The sequence below is a fragment of the Cebus imitator genome, unplaced genomic scaffold (assembly GCF_001604975.1).
Source record: "Cebus imitator isolate Cc_AM_T3 unplaced genomic scaffold, Cebus_imitator-1.0 Scaffold253, whole genome shotgun sequence".
NCBI classification, from domain to species: Eukaryota; Metazoa; Chordata; class Mammalia; order Primates; family Cebidae; genus Cebus; species Cebus imitator.
Genome location: NW_016107568.1, coordinates 2,408,342 through 2,425,659, shown reverse-complemented (window position 1 = coordinate 2,425,659; position 17,318 = coordinate 2,408,342). Strand labels below are relative to the sequence as shown.

General features: G+C 43.6%; 1 pseudogene; it reads left to right on the top strand.

Annotated features, from left to right (window-relative positions):
* The first annotated feature begins 12,674 nt into the window (after window positions 1-12,674).
* On the top strand, window positions 12,675-13,384 carry LOC108282934 (annotated as a pseudogene).
* Window positions 13,385-17,318: the final 3,934 nt, after the last annotated feature.

Here is a 17,318-nt window from a genome sequence, read left to right as displayed (position 1 = left end):
CGCCTCCGGAGATGAGGTGTGGGGCCTGGAGTGCCAAGTCCAGTGAGAACATGGTACAGAGAGACTGCTTTTCTCAGGTAGGAAGGAAGAGACTATTCTCTCCTTGGGACCCTGGCACCTTGGGTTTTCACAACCCTGGGGGAAATCACCAGGCAAAGCAAAGGGCCTTGTTAGGCAAATGACTTGTTTGTGGAAAAGAAATTTAGTCCCTACGCTACTGATCTGGGAGGAAGTCTCAACAGAAGGGGGACTGGATTGCCCATGTTTCCTGCAGGTAAAAGGTATTCACTTGGGAAAGTCCCGCAGAATGTCACCTGGAGAGGTAAAGCAGTGTTGTGTCCTCTGACCTTCCCCACTGCATTCCCACCTGCACAAGTTGTCTGGTTCCTAAAAAATAAAATACCCCCTTCATTGTGTCGATTGTCTTCTCCTGAACATGGAATAACCTTTCAGCCTTTTTGTGGTAAAGTTTATGATGATGCGTGTCAATGTTCCTCCCTGTAGCTCTTGAATAAGAATGGTTATACATTCTTTCTACATTTAAATTAAGCTTGCCCACATGATTGGATTTGGCTCAGGGAGTATGAATGGAAGTAATTTGTGCCACTTCTGAGTAGGCTTGGGAGCCTTAGGAGCCAACCTCTGGTTTCCCACCTCCCTTTCCCATCTGCTTTGATGCCAGCCAAGTCCAAGACATAGGGGTTTCTCATACATCCTTTTGAGTCTTGGAGTGAAAAGCAGAAGATTCATCTGACTCATGGATGAACATGAACACAAACAAGAAATAAACTTTTTTGCTACTGCAAAGCAATGAGATTTGAGTATTGTTTGTTGATACAGCAGCCTCTGTTGCCTGAAGTATTCTTCAAGGACGAACTTCTTTTTTTTAGTTATGGCTCCAGGTCTATCTTGACTATCAGATTGTCTATGCCTCTCAGGTGGAGTCCTTCCTGTCTTCCATGTGGAGCAGCTTCCTTATACTTACTGAGCCTGTATCTAGCTAATTGACCTAAGGCAGTCATTTTGTTTTTAAATATGAGAAGGTTCTAGTTGGTAGTGGCAGGTCCTATATGAACCCATTCTTGCAAACCTAATTGATAGTTGTTATGTTGCCATGAAAGCCTTGGATCACAATCTTCCTAGCTTACAAGTTCTGCCAAAGAAACTTAATTGTTAGTAAGCAAGCATACGCAGTTCACACATCTGTCTGTCATTGAGGGGTACTTTCTTTGCCCTTAGGCATACTGGCCAGCAAATCTTTTATGAAAAGGTCACTTGGAAGTGAAATTTTGATGTTCTACCAGTTAGATGAACTAGCAGGATGCTCTTGGAAACGGAAAGATGCAGAATTAAAGGGCCATGCATTCTTATTACTTGGTGGTAGATGGGAAAAATAATAATCTGCTATGAGCTTTTAGAGCTTGCCTGTGTATGGCATTGTGATCATTCTATTCTGAATAGTGTGGGTCTTCGATGATAGGCTATTGAAGGAAAACCCATGTAAAGGCTATATCAAAAGCCAGATGGATGACCTTTATTGTCTTTGCATCTTTTTTTTTGCCCAGGCTGGAGTGAAGTGGTGTGATCTCGGCTCACTGCAACCTCAGCCTCCCTGGTTCAAGCAATTCTCCTGTCTCAGCCTCCTGAGTAGCAGGATTACAGGTGCATGCCACCACACCTGGCTAATCTTTGTATTTTTAGTAGAGATGGGGTTTCACCATATTGGTCAGGCTGGTCTTGAACTCCTGACCTCAGGTGATCCACCGCCTCCGTCTCCCAAAGTGCTGGGATTTCAGGTGTGAGCCACTGCGCCTGGCCTGTTTGCATCTTTTTTTGATAAGGGGTAGATTTACGTTGGTGGGGCCAAGTCAAATAATCCAGAAGGCTGGAGTTGGAATAACTCTTGAGGAACATCTAGCTCAAAATGTTGGGGAGTGGAAAAAGAGGCCCAGAGAGGGGAAGGTGCTTGCCAAAAGTTACATAGAACCAGTGAAATCTGGGGCTGAAGACCTGGTCTTTACTCAGTTGAGAAAAATCCTGAAATTTCTTGACATTACCGTAGTACTTTATTACTATTTTCAGTTCTACTGAATGTTTTGGATCCTTTTTGGGGAATAGTGACTGTCTTAGTTCATTTTGTATTGCTGTCACAGAATATCAAGCTTGAGATTAAAGGAAAGAAATATACTTTTCACATTTCTGGAGGTTGGGAAGTCCAAGGTCCAGGGAACCACATCAGGTGATGCCTTCCTGCTGAGTCACGACATGTGGTGAGAGAGAGCACGAGGGAGAGCAAGAGATCGAACTCATGGCCTCTAACCCTTTTATAATTGGCATTAATTCATTCACGAGGGTGGAACATGAACACCTCCCATCAGTCCCCTCCTCCCAACACTGTTGCATTGTGGATTCAATTTCCAACACATGCTTTCTTGGGGACACATTCAGACCCCAGCACTGATTATTCCTGAACCATTGAGGGCATGGATAGGTTCTCTATCTATGGCAGGGGACTCTTCTCCAGCTGAAATTATTTCCCTGTTGCTCACTCTATGGGACAGAGTGGTAGAAATATTTAGGATTATAACCAGGGAGAGTGTCTCTGGTGAAAGGAAGAGAAGTTCTATTTCCATAGGCACAGTAGAGTGGTTTTGCTAGAAGTGATAAGGTGAACTTGAGAATTGAGGTCATCTATGTCTGCATACCTTAACTATTGGGACTGAGAAGTGAGACTTACTGTGGCAATATAACTTAACTAATTGTTACAGGACATTGAGGCCTGGGAAGATAATGGCTGTAAACCAATAAATAACTTCACTGTTTGCTTTTATCTGAACAATTTATCCGAACAAACAGTTTAATCCTCCGGGCCAACAGCTCTCCTATCAGGACAATAGATTATTCATCTGGACAAACAATTTGCTCAACAAACAATAGTTTTTTACTAATATTTGCTTCCAGGCTGTTCCCTTCCTGTGCCTGCCAATCCTAAACTATAATGTCACAAACTTAGTTCAATCCTGTTTCCTACCTTGAAAGAGTGACCTTATGCCACTTGAGTCGAGACCCCCAGGCCCTATAAATACAGGGCTTCTGCCTTTTGGACACTATTGTGATTTCATCAAGGTGATATTTTTTCTTTCTACAGAAGGTCTACCCAATGTAGCATTTGCTGGTCAATAGGTTTTCTGGTGGTGTTTTGAAGAGCTACCAGCTGTCAATCTACTCTTTCCCCAGGGTTACTTGAGGGCATTTTGCTTCCCTTTTTTTTTCCTGAGGGCATTTTGTTTCCTATTTGGGCCATCTTTATTTCTCTAATGGTGATGATTGGGAAGAAAAACAGAGTTAGAGCTGCCTTTATGAATAGAGTTTAGCTCATCAGTATATAGGTTCATTGATACTGCCAGAAGGTTTACATAGTATGTCAATGTCAGTCTGAAAGGCATCCTAAATAGATCAGCTTTTCTAACTTCTTCATTTTGCACAAGGAAAAATGGAAGTTCTGGGACAATAAATCCCTTTCTAATTTTGGGGACAATGTTCAAGTTGGATACTTTAAGCAACATCATTTCTCCTCCTAGCCCCTAATTTATTTTTATTTTTAAAAATTTTCTTGGAGACAGGGTGTTGCTCTGTTACCCAGGCTGGAGTGTAGTGGTCTAATCTTGGCTCACTGCAGACTCCATATCCCCAGGCTCAAGTGATCCTCCCACTTTTTTTTTTTTTTGAGACAGGGTCTCACACTGTTGCCCTGGCTGGAGTGCAGTGGCACTGAGGGAGGAGACCTTTAATCACCCTTAAGCATCTAAGACCATCCCCCCTTGACTTCCACACTACATCTCAATAGGAGAAGTAAAGGCTGGCAGACAAGGGTGCCACCCTAATCGCCCTCCTATAGATCGCAGGCATGGTGTGGAGGAATCTTTCAGAAAGGCATTGTTTTTACTTAAACATGATCAAATCCCCACCTGAGTCACTATACCCCATGCCTACTCCTAAGCCCAAGATCCTTTCACATGTAAATTCTAGAGTTGTAAGACCAAGACCCTTTCACATGGAATTTCTAAAACTGTGAACCCAAGACCCTTTCACATGTAATATCTAGAGTTGTAAGTCTATATAAAGGCAGAGGTTTCCTTTGTTAGATGAGCTTGGCTGTTAGGCAACTATGCCACCTTGCTCCTGGCCGAATAAATCACCCCTTCCTTCCCAGTTCAGTGTTCAAGAGGTCTGTTTCTCGAGGCCACTCCCGCTACAGCGCGATCTTGGTTTGCTGAAACCTCTACCTCCTGGGTTCAAGCGATTCTTCCACCTCAGCCTCTCAAGTAGCTGAGACTACAGGCACCTGCCACCACACCTGGCTAATTTTTGTATTGTTTGGTAGAGACTGGGTTTCATTATGTTGGGTAGGCTGGTCTTGTACTCCTGACCTCAAGTGATCCACCTGCCTTGGCCTTTCAAAGTGCTTCGATTACAGGCATGAGCCACTGCACCTGGCTCGATCCTTCCACTTCTACCTCCAGAATAGCTGGGACCACAAGTATGTGCCAGTGTGCCTGGCTATTTTTTTTTTTTTTTTGTATTGTTTTGTAGAGATAGGGTTTTGCTATGTTGCTCAGGCTGGTCTCAGGCTCTTCACCTCAGGCAATCCGTTTGCCTCTGCCTCCCAAAGTACTGAAATTATATTCATGAGCCATAGCTCCCAGCCCTAGACCCGAATTTTTAATTCAACCAATAAATCACTGATTGGTCACTCTTGAAACCTTGTCTTAAAGAAGTGGCCTCATTATTCGTTGTGACTCACAAAGAAAACTCCATGCTGGCCTTATGAATAGGACTCAGGAAGCAGCTGAGGAAAAGGTAACTGGTTTAGTGAATTGAGGCTCTTCCATGGCCAGAGTGGTAGGGCCAAGGCAGTAGCCCTGGGGCCCCTCCTTTCATTTTCTAATTCTTTCCATTTCTTCTAACCCATTTGTTTTCCTGTTCCAAGTTGCCCTTCAGATGCTGTATAGAAAGCGAAAACTGCTGGTGGAGTCAGGACTCTCAGGGATTAATAGAAAGCTGGGCCCTGGTGGAAAATATGGGAGTGGCACTTTGGATTTTTTTGAAGACAGTAGAAATGTAGATTTGTTATATAACATACTGCAAAACCTTAAGAGGTTTTTTGGCCTTATAGTAAAGCATGGACTTTGAAAGCAGCTGGATCTGGCTACCAGTTATGAACTGTATATCATAGTCCAATTAATTTCTTGGACTCTCAAGTTTCTTTATATGTGAAATAGATGTCACCTACTCATAGAATTATTGTGAGAGTTAAATGAAATGGTATATATGGTGTGCTTTACAGAATTCCTGGTATATAACACATGCTCATTAAATATTAGCTATTCATTAAAATTATTGAGAGAACACATTTTTCAGGAAGGAGTAGTGTTTGATTGAAGCCCTGAGCCTTATAGAATAAAAGCAACTGCTATCCTTTTTATCATCTGCTGCCTGGAAGCCTAAAATTCAAAAAGGAAGAGGTAATACACACACACACACACACACACACACACACTCTCCTTGCCCTCTGATTAAGTTTAGTACTCAGCATAGTGTTCGTCTCAGGGGCAGATACAATGAAGGAAGAGGTTTGATTCCTGCCACAGGAGGTCTGCAGTTTAGCTGGGGAGGTGAGATACATAGCCAGATAACAGCGGTGAGCAGAGTCTTGTAGGAATGTAACTCTGCAGGAATAATTCAGCACTGTCCCAGTGACAAATGGGCTTCCGTCTGTGTGTTGTTTCTGGGAGTGGAAAGCTCATAAAGAAACAGGGACAGGTGAAGGAGCTGGTATTGGAAAATAGTAGATTTCATTTTAGCCTCAGAAGTGCTGTCTTTGGCCACTGCCTCTGTTGATGCACAGGAGAGGTCAGTGTGGGCACCAGGATATGAGAGGAATCTTCAAAAGATGCTTAACTCCAAGTAAACTTTGTGCAAAAGCAGGAGTCTGGAGAGATCTGGAAATACCTTCTTATCCTCAATCTGGATCCTCATGACCTCCAATGGCCTCCAGGAGGAAGAATCTAATATTTGCGCTGCTCCTCAAAGCACTATCTCTTGTCCTGACTTCATGTCTGACCCTGAGTTCACTTGTGATACTGCTTTTCTTTTCTTGACTTGGATTTTTAAGTCTTACCCCTCTTCTCCTGAAACTTGGCTCTTGGCTTATCCTTGGTTTAGAGTCACCACTCTGCTCTCTGAAATCTGATCAATTGTCCTGGTTCTGCCCTGCTGCAGGACTAGAGTTTAACCCATCACCTTGAGATTATGAGAGCTTGGCTGAGCATATATGGCGTACATAGCGTCATAGAAGAGGGAGATGATGGTAACACGAAAGGCATAGGTGGAGAGAGCTTTGCTTTTGGCTTTCCAGGAATGCATCCTTCAGATGACCAGGGTGACAGTGATAGCAAAGAAGGTAAGCAGAACAAAGCAGGAGAATGGCCTCAGTCTTGGTAATTTCACCATGGGCTAGGAGGAGCATGGGGAGGAGGAGGTCACGGGAGCAGTGAATCATGATGCTGGGGCCACAGAAGGGCAAAATGAAGATGTCATTCTGTGTGGCCGCATTGCTGATACCAGCAACCAATGGCCTTTTAATGGCCTAGGATGAGTAATACTAGGGGAAGTGAGAAAACTGATATCAAATGAGCAACAGCTATGAATCATGCTATATGCTAGGCTTTTTACAGTACAAGTGTTTAATCTTCACACAACTTTTTTGTTTACAAATTATGCCAGGTTTAGATATCAGTCCAAAATCAGATTTAGATGTCAATACTGTCTTATTACATAACCTATGTAATTTCTATTTCTGTATCTACATTTTTCTGTCCCATCATTTCTGGTTTCATGGTGAAGAGACATAAGAAATGTTGGGAGCACAGCTGAGTAGCCTGCGTAGCTAGTAGTCCCTTTTATCCTTGTTGTCATAAGGTCTGTGGCTTCGTTTAACATTCTCCACTCAATAGAAATAATAAGGGAGATAAAATAATAAAATAACACAGGTTAGAGAAATTATTCAGTGTAAGGATGACTATTAACAACAGCTAATATGTGCTGGGCACTAATTAAAGGCCTGACATTGTTCTCAGCACTTAATAGATGTTAAATCTCATTTAATTCTCACAAACCTCCTTACGAGATAATTAATATTAACATACTCATTTTCTTGGATAAAGAGAAGAAGGTCATACAGCTTTATGTAACAGAGCTAGAATCTAGTCCTAGGTCTGGCTATCTTCAAATTCCATGGTTGGAACCTGAAGGATATACCATCTCCCAGAGGAGGGAAAAACAACGAGACTGGACAAGACTGCACAGACACAAACACCAAGCTCCGTGGAGCCATCACAGGGACCCTATAATAAGGCTTTGGGTCTAAATTCAAGATGATTCATTAGGGGTTATTTTAATTGCCCTTGTTATGTAAAAAACCACCTTAAAACATAGTGTCTCTTTTATTTATATAAATTTATGGGGTACAGATGTAATTTGTTGCATGCATAGATTGTGTAGTGGTCAAGTCAGGACTTTTAGGATCTCTATCACCTGAATAACATGCATTGCACCCATTAAGTGATTTAAATAAAAACTACAAGAGTTTTTATTTCTCATAATTCTGAGGGTTGGAAATTTAAGCAGGGCTTGGGTTAGTGGTTCTTCTGTTCCGCATAGTATAGATGGGGTCACTCACTGAGCTGTGTGTAGCTGGTGGCTGGGCTGTCCTGGAAGGCCAACAAGGTATTCCTCAATGACTGACCTTAGTGCTTTTCCATGCAGCCTTTCCATGTGGCTAGTTGGGCTTCCTCCCAGTATGGTGGTCTCAGGGTAGGCTTTCATGATGGAAGAAGTAGAAGTTGATGGCTGTCTTTAAGGCTAGACTTGGAACTAGCACGTTGTCATTTCTGCCGTATTCTCTTGGTCAAAGCAAGTCACAAGTGGAGTTGTCAGATAAAAAATACAATGTCTAGTTAAATCTCAAGTTCAGATAAACAATAAATAATTTTTGGCATGCATTTCATATGCAATATTTGAAACATACTTATACCAAAAAGTTATTTATTGATTGCCTAAAATTCAAATATAACTGGATCTTCTGTAAATTCATTTACTAAATCTAACCAACCTAGTCATAAGACTAGTCCATATTCAAGGGGAGGAAAATGGATCCCCCCACTTGATGGGAGGAGCAGCATGTGCATTCAGAGAGGGAAATACTTAATGATGGCCATCCTTGGAGACTATACCTTAAGGGTCTATGAAAGACTTCCTGAATTGTGGATACAATATAGTACAGCAGTTAAGCCTGGGTACTCCAGAGTCTGTCTTTCAATCTTGGCTCTGCCACTTGATAATTATGTCATCTCAGGCAAGTTATGTCATGCTTCTGTGACTTAGTTTCTTCATCTTAAAAGCGGGGATATGAATGGTTTGTGCCTCATGGAGATGGTTAGGGGGATTTATGAGAAGGTGAAAGTATGCTTGTCATATAAGAGGTATTTGTTAAAGGTTAGTTATTATTTAGGCAGGATTTCAAGTGAAGGTCTGGCTAATGTTACAGTCCTAGCTAGTCAGAGAGCAAAGGACTAAAAGGGCCCTGTGGTTCCAACTCTCGGCATTGCTCAGACGATCACACCTAAGATAAGCACCATTTCTTTTTTTTTTTTTCCTCTTTTTTTAAATTATATTTTAAGTTCTAGGGTACATATGCAGATTGTGCAGGATTGTTACATAGGTATACACGTGCCATGGTGGTTTGCTGCACCCATCCCCCTATCATCTACATTAGGTACTTCTCCTAATGTTATCCTTTCCCAACCCCCCAACACCCTGCTATCCCTCCCCTAGCCCTCATCAACTCCCCAACAGGCCCTGGTGTGTGATGTTCCCCTCCCTGTGTCCATGTGTTCTCATTGTTCAACACCCACTTATGAGTGAGAACATGCGGTGTTTGTTTTCTGTTCTTGTGTCAGTTTGCTGAGAATGATGGTTTCCAGCTGATGTGCACCATTTCTAATCACATCCTTGTATTGGCAGAGTTGTACCTTGGCACTTTCCTCAGTCTTACTGTGAAAACAAGCTAACACACACATTTTTGACATGCCTAAATTGGGAAATCCACCCAAGTAACAGAATAGTAACTCAGCTGTATTACTCTCCCAAGGTTTTAATCATGCTGGGACCTGTGATCTGAGATTAATGTAGCACAGAGGACACGGCCTCAGGAAGAAACAAAGGAAAAATGCAGAGTTTGCATGAAGCCAATACTGAGTTGAAGAAGCTGAGGCTGAGAAATTTGGGCGTTTAGGAAAAGTATTAGCATGATCCTTCTAGCCTGTGCTTGTTGTAAAATGAAGATCTCTTCAGATTCCTTGAAATATGGGAACAATTTGAACAGAGATTTCTGCTCTGGTGAGAGCACGAAAAAGCAGCTAATTTCATCTCTTTTGCCTTTTTCACATTCATGGGCATTCTCAGCCCCATGGCTAAGAAATGATCTATGAGCTGGCATCTACCAGAGATCACTGATGTCTGGTAAATTGAGAGTGTTTAGCAATGTGTGAATTAGATTTAACCATGGGATATGATGATCACACTGAGTAAAAATGTCTGCTTGACAGAAATTGATGCTGGGAGCTTGAGAATGGCTTCTCCTAGGACCTCTTCTGTGAGGACCTTGGCTATGGGGATCCAAGGTCAGGCAGCACATTTAGACAGGTTATCTGAGCACAATTCTGGTGAACTGGAGACATCAGAAGAGGAAGAGTAGTGAAGGCAGAGGTGCCAGAATGGGAACTCCTGAGAAAATGTGGAAGGATCTCCATTTGCCCATAGATCCTAGTCTTTCTCTGGTCTTCCTTCTTGCTTTAGTCTTTCTAGGACACCATTTGAGAGCCCCCAGCCTTGCTCACAGCATTTGTTTGCTGATACTTTGTGTGTACAGAGTGATTAACGTCATTTTTTTTTTTTACAAAGAATTGTATTTCCAAGCTTAAAAGCACAAGTGAGTACAATAGCGAACTATGCTGTTGGAAACAAAAATAATACTGGGGGAAAGCTGCAGAGCTGAGATCCTGAGGTCAGATCTCAGATGTATCGTTCATCTGGCAGTGGTTCACAGATCTGCAGGCATAGCACTTTCTCATAATAACAGCTGAGGAGGGCTGGCCTCAAAACCTCAGCCTCTTAGAATGACAGCAAACATCATACTCTATAAGCAGCTGGGAGAGAAGAATGGGGCTCTGAGCATGACCGGTGCCCCTTCCCTGGAGCATATCTATCTTTGAGGAGCATAGCCACACACTGCCTGTGTATTGGGCTTGTTGTCCATCTCTCCCAGTCTCTTGGGGCTGGTGGCCAGTTTCTCTGAGGTCCTGTAGAGGGTGGGGATGAAGTGGATTGTGACACTCTGGGGAGGCGGACCAAAGTTCAGTGCCCTAACCTGTGGAGATGCAGGATGACCACCTTCCTGGCAGTGTCAAGGAATCTAGAAGGTGTCATGCCCTTCCTGTGATACTAGTGGCCTCGGACCAACTTCAACTGGAGATGTGTTCGGGCTGTCTTGGAATGCTTTCTTCAAGGGAAGGCCCCTAGCTCACCTATGTTTGGTTCCTTCCATCCTGTACTGCTTAGTTCCCATATGAGTCAGTAGGGGTTGGCATATGTGTGATTACTCTAGGGACAACACTGGGAGTTGATGACTGGTGGCCCGGAGTTGTCTCTGGAGGTGATGCCTGAAGAGACATCCCACTTGGTGAGTGACAGTTGTCAGCCACTGGAGAGCTTGAGTTCCCCACTAAAGATCCCAATGCCAGGGCTGACCCATCTCACCCCGAAGTCCTCTAGCATTGGTATAAATGAATTTGAGACCCTTGAGAACAAGATTAATATCCAGGGATCCAAAGTGACATTTTCCCCTTTTCTGTCTAAATGAAACAAGTAATTTTAGAGATCATGTCTCTATTCCACATAGGGAACACCTGAGATCCAGGATGATTAACTAATTTTTCTCAGGTGATGGAGCCAGCAGTCATCGGTAAAAAGAAGCATGCATTTAATACTGACTGTTTGACAGGACTGTGGTCTGTTGTAGCCCGGTGCTTTGGTGGTCAGTCCAGGACCACAAACTGCTCTTTTATCTGCAACTAGATCTGCTCCTGCTCCCTCCCTGCAGCCCCACTTTCACCTGATGGAAATTTTCTGATCTTCTGGTACTGGGTGGGCTCTAGGCAATCTAAGACATAGTGTACATACAGAGTTAATTCAAATGCTCTTGAGATCAGTAACACTTGACTTAATCTCCCATCTGCTGACTCTTACCAGGTTCCGTGGAAGATGGTTTTAGGTGAAGGGAGACAGGTGGAAAGAACTGGCCCCATTTGGAGATGGGAGGTGTGTGGGGCCAAAGGAGTTGGATGTCTTGTCCGTCAGGGAAAACTTAGCTGCTCCTGCCCACACTCCTGCCTTGTCTACCTTCCATTCTTTTTAGGCCACTCACTTGTCTATTTCTGGGAATTCTGTTGACTCCTTAGTCTATGACTACATTGCCTAGGGCCATGGGGTGGTGTGTGCATAGGAATGGGTGAGGTTAAGAAGCAAAGTCTGCATTCACCAGGGTGATGAAGGAGGGGTTTGCACCCTCTTCTCTGTTCCTTGGTCCTTTGTGTCTCTTTGGCCCTAAGGGAATTTATTATTCAAAGGGAAAATCTCTGCTAAGCAAATGGCTTCTTTCCATGACGAGATTGCAATTTGTTAACTCCTGAGTCTGGGACAGAATGTTAGGGTGGTGATGGTGATGACAGGGGACTGCTTGGAGTCCACTATATATTTAGTATGTTAAGAAAAAATTATCTCAAATCTGTAAATAAGGCCAGGAGGTAATTCCAGTTTCATTTTGAAGCATTGATCAACAGATTCAGCCATGGATTACTTAATTTTCTAAGGAAGTGTTTTCTTTTGACATCTATGAGCAATGAACAGGTACGACTCTGTAGAATTACACATGAAGGCAGAGGTTTTGCCCCATAAAGATGCAATTACGTCTTTGTCTTCTTCACGGGGCTCAAGCCCAGCTGTGCTGGTTCACCCAACCTGCCGAAACCTTCCTTTTTTCCTCCCCTCTGGACCCTTGACAGTAAAAGTTTTTATTATTTCCCACTTCCCCTTTATACCAACCACATTCCTAGCCCCTTGCTTTCTCTTCTCACCAGGTGGTTCATAAGTTAAAGTAATTAAGTGAATTTAGGAACTCGGAGTTAGAGGGAACCAGGTAAAACACAAGCCATCTACATCCTACCTGCTGCTACTTCAGACTCCAGGCAGGTTGTCAGGGATGCGGGGATTCTGCTACACACACAGAATGGAATTCAAGCCCATTTTATTTGAGCCTCAAAAAGATATTTAACCTCAGTTAACATTTTAGTTTCATAATAAATCCCACATCCTTCCCTTAAAATTAGTAAGACTGATTTCTGTTATAATAGAAGAGGGTTTGTTTAAAACCATAAAGGTAATTTGATTTTGATTAAACAGAGGTTTGTGGCATTCTCCTTGCTTCTGGGGTCGTGGCCTTGCTCCTGCTGTGCAGGAAAAGAATCTAGGCCCTTCCAGGCACTTGCGGGGGCCCCAAAGTTCTTGTGGTTCCCCGCTAGGTCTCCGGGAGGGGGCATGAACCGGAGCCATGGGTAGGACTGCCAGCACCCGAGGGATCATCTTCGAGGCAGATGAGAATGAGAACATCACGTGGTGAAGGGCATCCGAGTTTTGGAAAATGTGATTGATGGAATGAAGAAATCCTCTCCATCTGGCTCGAAGTCTCAGCGGTATTCTGGTGCTTATGGTGCCTCAGTTTCTGATGAAGAATTGAAAAGAAGAGCAGCTGAGGAGCTGGCATTGGAGCACGCCAAGAAAAGAATCTGAAGATCAGAAACGACTAAAGCAAGCCAAAGAGCTGGACCGAGAGAGGGCTGCTGCCAATCAGCAGTTAACCAGAGCCATCCTTCGGGAGAGGGTATCAAGTGAGGAGGAACGCGCTAAGACAAAGCACCTGGCTAGGCAGCTGGAAGAGAAAGATCGAGTGCTTAAGAAGCAGGATGCATTCTACAAAGAGCAGCTGGCTAGACGGAAGGAGAGGAGCTCAGAGTTCTACAAAGTCACCACTGAATGGTATCAGAAAGCTGCTGAAGAGATGGAAGCAAAGTTCAAGCGATATGAGTCTCATCTAGTCTGTGCTGATCTGCAGGCCAAAATTCTTCAGTGTTACTGTGAGAACACCCACCAGACCCCCAAATGCTCCACTCTGGCCAGCCGCTTTATGCACTGTGTCCCGAACTTCTGACCTCAGGTGATCTGCCTGCCTCGGCCTCCCGAAGTGCTGGGATTACAGGCGTGAGTCGCCGTGCCCAGCCAGCACTGTGTCAGTCACGCCAGGTGAGCATGCTTGAGAAGGAAGGATAAAAACTTGGAACAAGCAAAACACTGTCAACATTAATTCCAGAGATGTAACTTTTTTTTCCTAGTAAGAAAACAACCCATTTGAAGAGAAGACCACTAATGAGAAGACCACTAAAGAGAGACACCAGAGAATGGATTCAACAGAATCATACCGCATTTTGAACAGCAGCACTTTGAAGGGCCAAAGCCTTGACCAGGGATTAGTCATTAAAGGACACCTTTCAGTATAAGTAAACCCTCTTATGATCTTTGAAAGAGAAGGGCAGCCCTCTCCATCTTTTGGTACTTTCTGTTCAACTTCCACTGACCATAAAATGTTTCTCTTCTGAGCAAGCCCCATCATTTGGTGTAGCTCCACCCTAACAAAGTGGATGGGGGAGGGGGCTAAATGAATTGGAATGGGGTGAGGTGAGAGCCAGAAAACATAGGTCTCAGGGCAGCAGTGCGGGGTGGAATTGTCTAGGTTGCAGGATGTTCGTTTTCTTACTTTCTCTTTTCTCCTTTGATTATATAAGAGCAATTTCATTTTAACTTATTATGGTGATCATACAGGCAAGAAGCAAAAAGGAGAGAAAATGTACCTCTTTTACTGGAATAATGTTTATGATTACAAGTGAGATAAGGTATTTTTATCAATGTGAAGGCAACTTTGGCTAATATAACCTCTGTAGTGAATACTGACATCTTTACTTCACTCACTATCCTTAATAAGTATATTTTCTCACAAAAAACAAAACAAAACAGAGGTTTGCAGCCTTTCAACTTTTTATTTTGTATAAATTGGCCATTTATGTAAAAATGATAGCTCATTATTGTTGTAGATAATACTGATGAAAAGCTGCTCCCTGGGGTAGGGTCTGGGGGCTTCATTCTTTCTCACATCAGATGATTACAGTCTCCTTCCTATGCTCAAACACCACACCACATGGACTGTTTCTCCAACGTCCTGTATTCAGAAGGGCAATATTCCCTATAGAACCTTGTGGGGGAGGATACTGTGGTTGAAATCTGTCATTTTCACTGTTTGACATTCAGTGATTATTTTGGTATTTGGAGGTCTCAAGACAGAAGGAAGATAGAATCTAGCTTGCTCTTCTGAGTAGGAGGAGGTCTGATTTCCACCTTGCAGGGCTCTGTAAACTGGAGGTATGGATGTAGAATATCAGTGGATGTAGACTAACTGTGCTGGCAGATGGGTAGGTGCTCCTGACCAGGACTTGAACTTGAGGGAATGACGAAAAGGGTCAGATCAGTTAGAGGTAATGTGTGGTTGGATGCCAGACAGGGTGCAGTGGAGGTTAGGGGAGGTTGCTTTGTCCACTGATGAATGTTCAGAGGTAGCAGTGTGAGCTGTTGCAGTGGAGAAGGTCCGAAGGTGATGTTCTCAGTGGTGGCAGCCTACACAGACCACTCTTGTGGTAGGCTCTCAGCTGTGCCTTGCCTTTCAGGGTTCCTGTCCTGTCTAGGTCCTCTAGGCATCTATTCTATTTTATAAGCTACCAGATACCTTTCTAACACATTCTTTTTCTTCTTAGGTTAAGAACCCTAACTTATATAGTATCCTTGGCATCTTTTTTTTTTTTTTTTTAATTTGAGGCAGAGTCTTGCTCTGTTGCCCAGGATGGAGTACAATGGCATGATCCCAGCTCACTGCCAACCTCTGCCACCTGGGTTCAAGCGATCTGCCCGCCTTGGCTTCCCAAAGTGCTGGGATTGCAGGTGTGACTCACCACACCTGGCCGAAAGTAACCTTTTTTTTTAATTAAGTTGAGATGGGGTCTCACTGTGTTGCCCAGGCTGGTCTCAAATGGTCTTTCTACCTCACCCTCCCAAAGTGCTTGTATTACAGGCAAGAGCCACAGCACCCAGCTGACCTTGACATCTCTATTTCTCAGGCTGTAGACCACGAGGTTCAGCATGGGGATCACAGTGGTGAAGAGGATTTTGCTATAGGCTGAGGCACTTTCAGGGTTGGGCAGAATGTATACAAGGAACACAAACCCATAGAACAGGCAGAGAGTAGTGAGGTGGGAGGCACGGGTGGAGAAAACTTTGCACTGGCCAGCTGGGGACCTCATCCCTCAGATTAACCAGGATGTAAGTGTAAGAGACCAAGATGACTGAGATGGTAGGGACAGTGATCAAGGCAGAAGAGACAAACAGGATCATGTCAGCCATGGTGGTATCTGAGCAGGCCAGTTGGAGTATGGGGGTGGGGAATGCCAGAACACAGTAATAATCAGTGATGTTAGGCCACAGTAGGGTGAGATGAATACATCCCATCTATAGCTGAAATGAGCATCTCCACAGCAGAGGTGACCACCACTGGCTGGACACATAGGCCCTTGGACATGACGATGTGCTAGAGGAAAGGGTGGCAAATGGCCGCAATTCAGTCATAGACCATGATGGCCAGCAGCGGACATTCCCCTGTGCCATGGAAAGTCATAAGGGCCCCCTGGATTACACCACCTGCAAAGGAGAAGGATAGTTAGTGGTGAGAAAGTGGATCAGCAGCACATGGAGGAAATGCAGATGTCCAGGAAGGAGAACACACTCAGGAGGAAGCACATGGGGGTGTGGAGGGCAGAGCTGGAGTGGTTTTTTTTTTTGGACAAGGTTTCTCTCTCATCGCCCAGGCTGGTGTTCAGTGACATGCTCTCACTTCACTACAACTTCTGCCTACCAGGCTCAAGCAATCTTCCTGCCTCAGCCTCCCCAGTAGCTGGGATTACAGGCACACCACTATGTCAGCAGGCTAATTTTTGTATTTTTTTAGTAGAGACAAGTTTTTGCCATGTTAGCCAGGCTGGTCTTGAACTCCTGACCTCAAATTATCTACCCACCTTGGCCTCCCCAAGTGCTAGGATTACAGGTGTGTGAGCCACTGTGCCCAGCTGAGAATGTTTTTTTAAAAAAAATTTATCCTTTTATTATTATTTTATTATTGTTATTATACTTTAAGTTCTGAGATACATGTGCAGAACATGCAGGTTTGTTACCTAGGTATACATGTGCCATGGTGGTTTGCTGCACTTATCAACCCGTCATCTACATTAAGTATTTCTCCCAATGCTATCCCTCCCCTAGCCCCCATCCCCTAACAGGCCATGGTGTGTGATGTTTCCCTCCCTATGTTCATGTGTTCTCACTGTTCAACACCCACTTATGAATGAGAATATGTGGTGTTTGGTTTTCTGTTCTTGTGTTAGTTTGCTGAGAATGATGGTTTCCAGTTTCATCCATGTTCCTGCAAAGGATGTAAACTCATCCTTTTTTATGGCTGCAAAGTATTCCATGGTGTATTTGTGCCACATTTTCTTTATCCAGCCTATCATCGATGGGTATTTGGGTTGATTCCAAGTCTTTGCTATTGTAAACAGTGCTGCAATAAACATACATGTGCATGTGTCTTTGTAGTAGAATGACTTATAATCCTTTGGGTATATACCCAGGAATGGGATTGCTGGGTCAAATGGATTTTCTGGTGCTAGATCCCTGAAGAATTGCCACACTGTCCTCCACAATGGTAGAACTAATTTACATTCTTACCAACAGTGTAAAAGTGTTCCCATTTCTCCATATCCTCTCCAGCATCTGTTGTTTCCTGACTTTTTGATGATCACCATTCTAACTAGCATGAGATGGAATCTCATAGTGATTTTGATTTGCATTTCTCTAATGACCAGTGATGATGAGCTTTTTTTCATGTTTGTTGACTACATAAATGTCTTCTTTTGAGAATTGGCTGTTCATATTCTTCGTCAACTTTTTGATGGGGTTGTTTGTCTTTTTCTTGTAAATTTGTTTAAATTCTT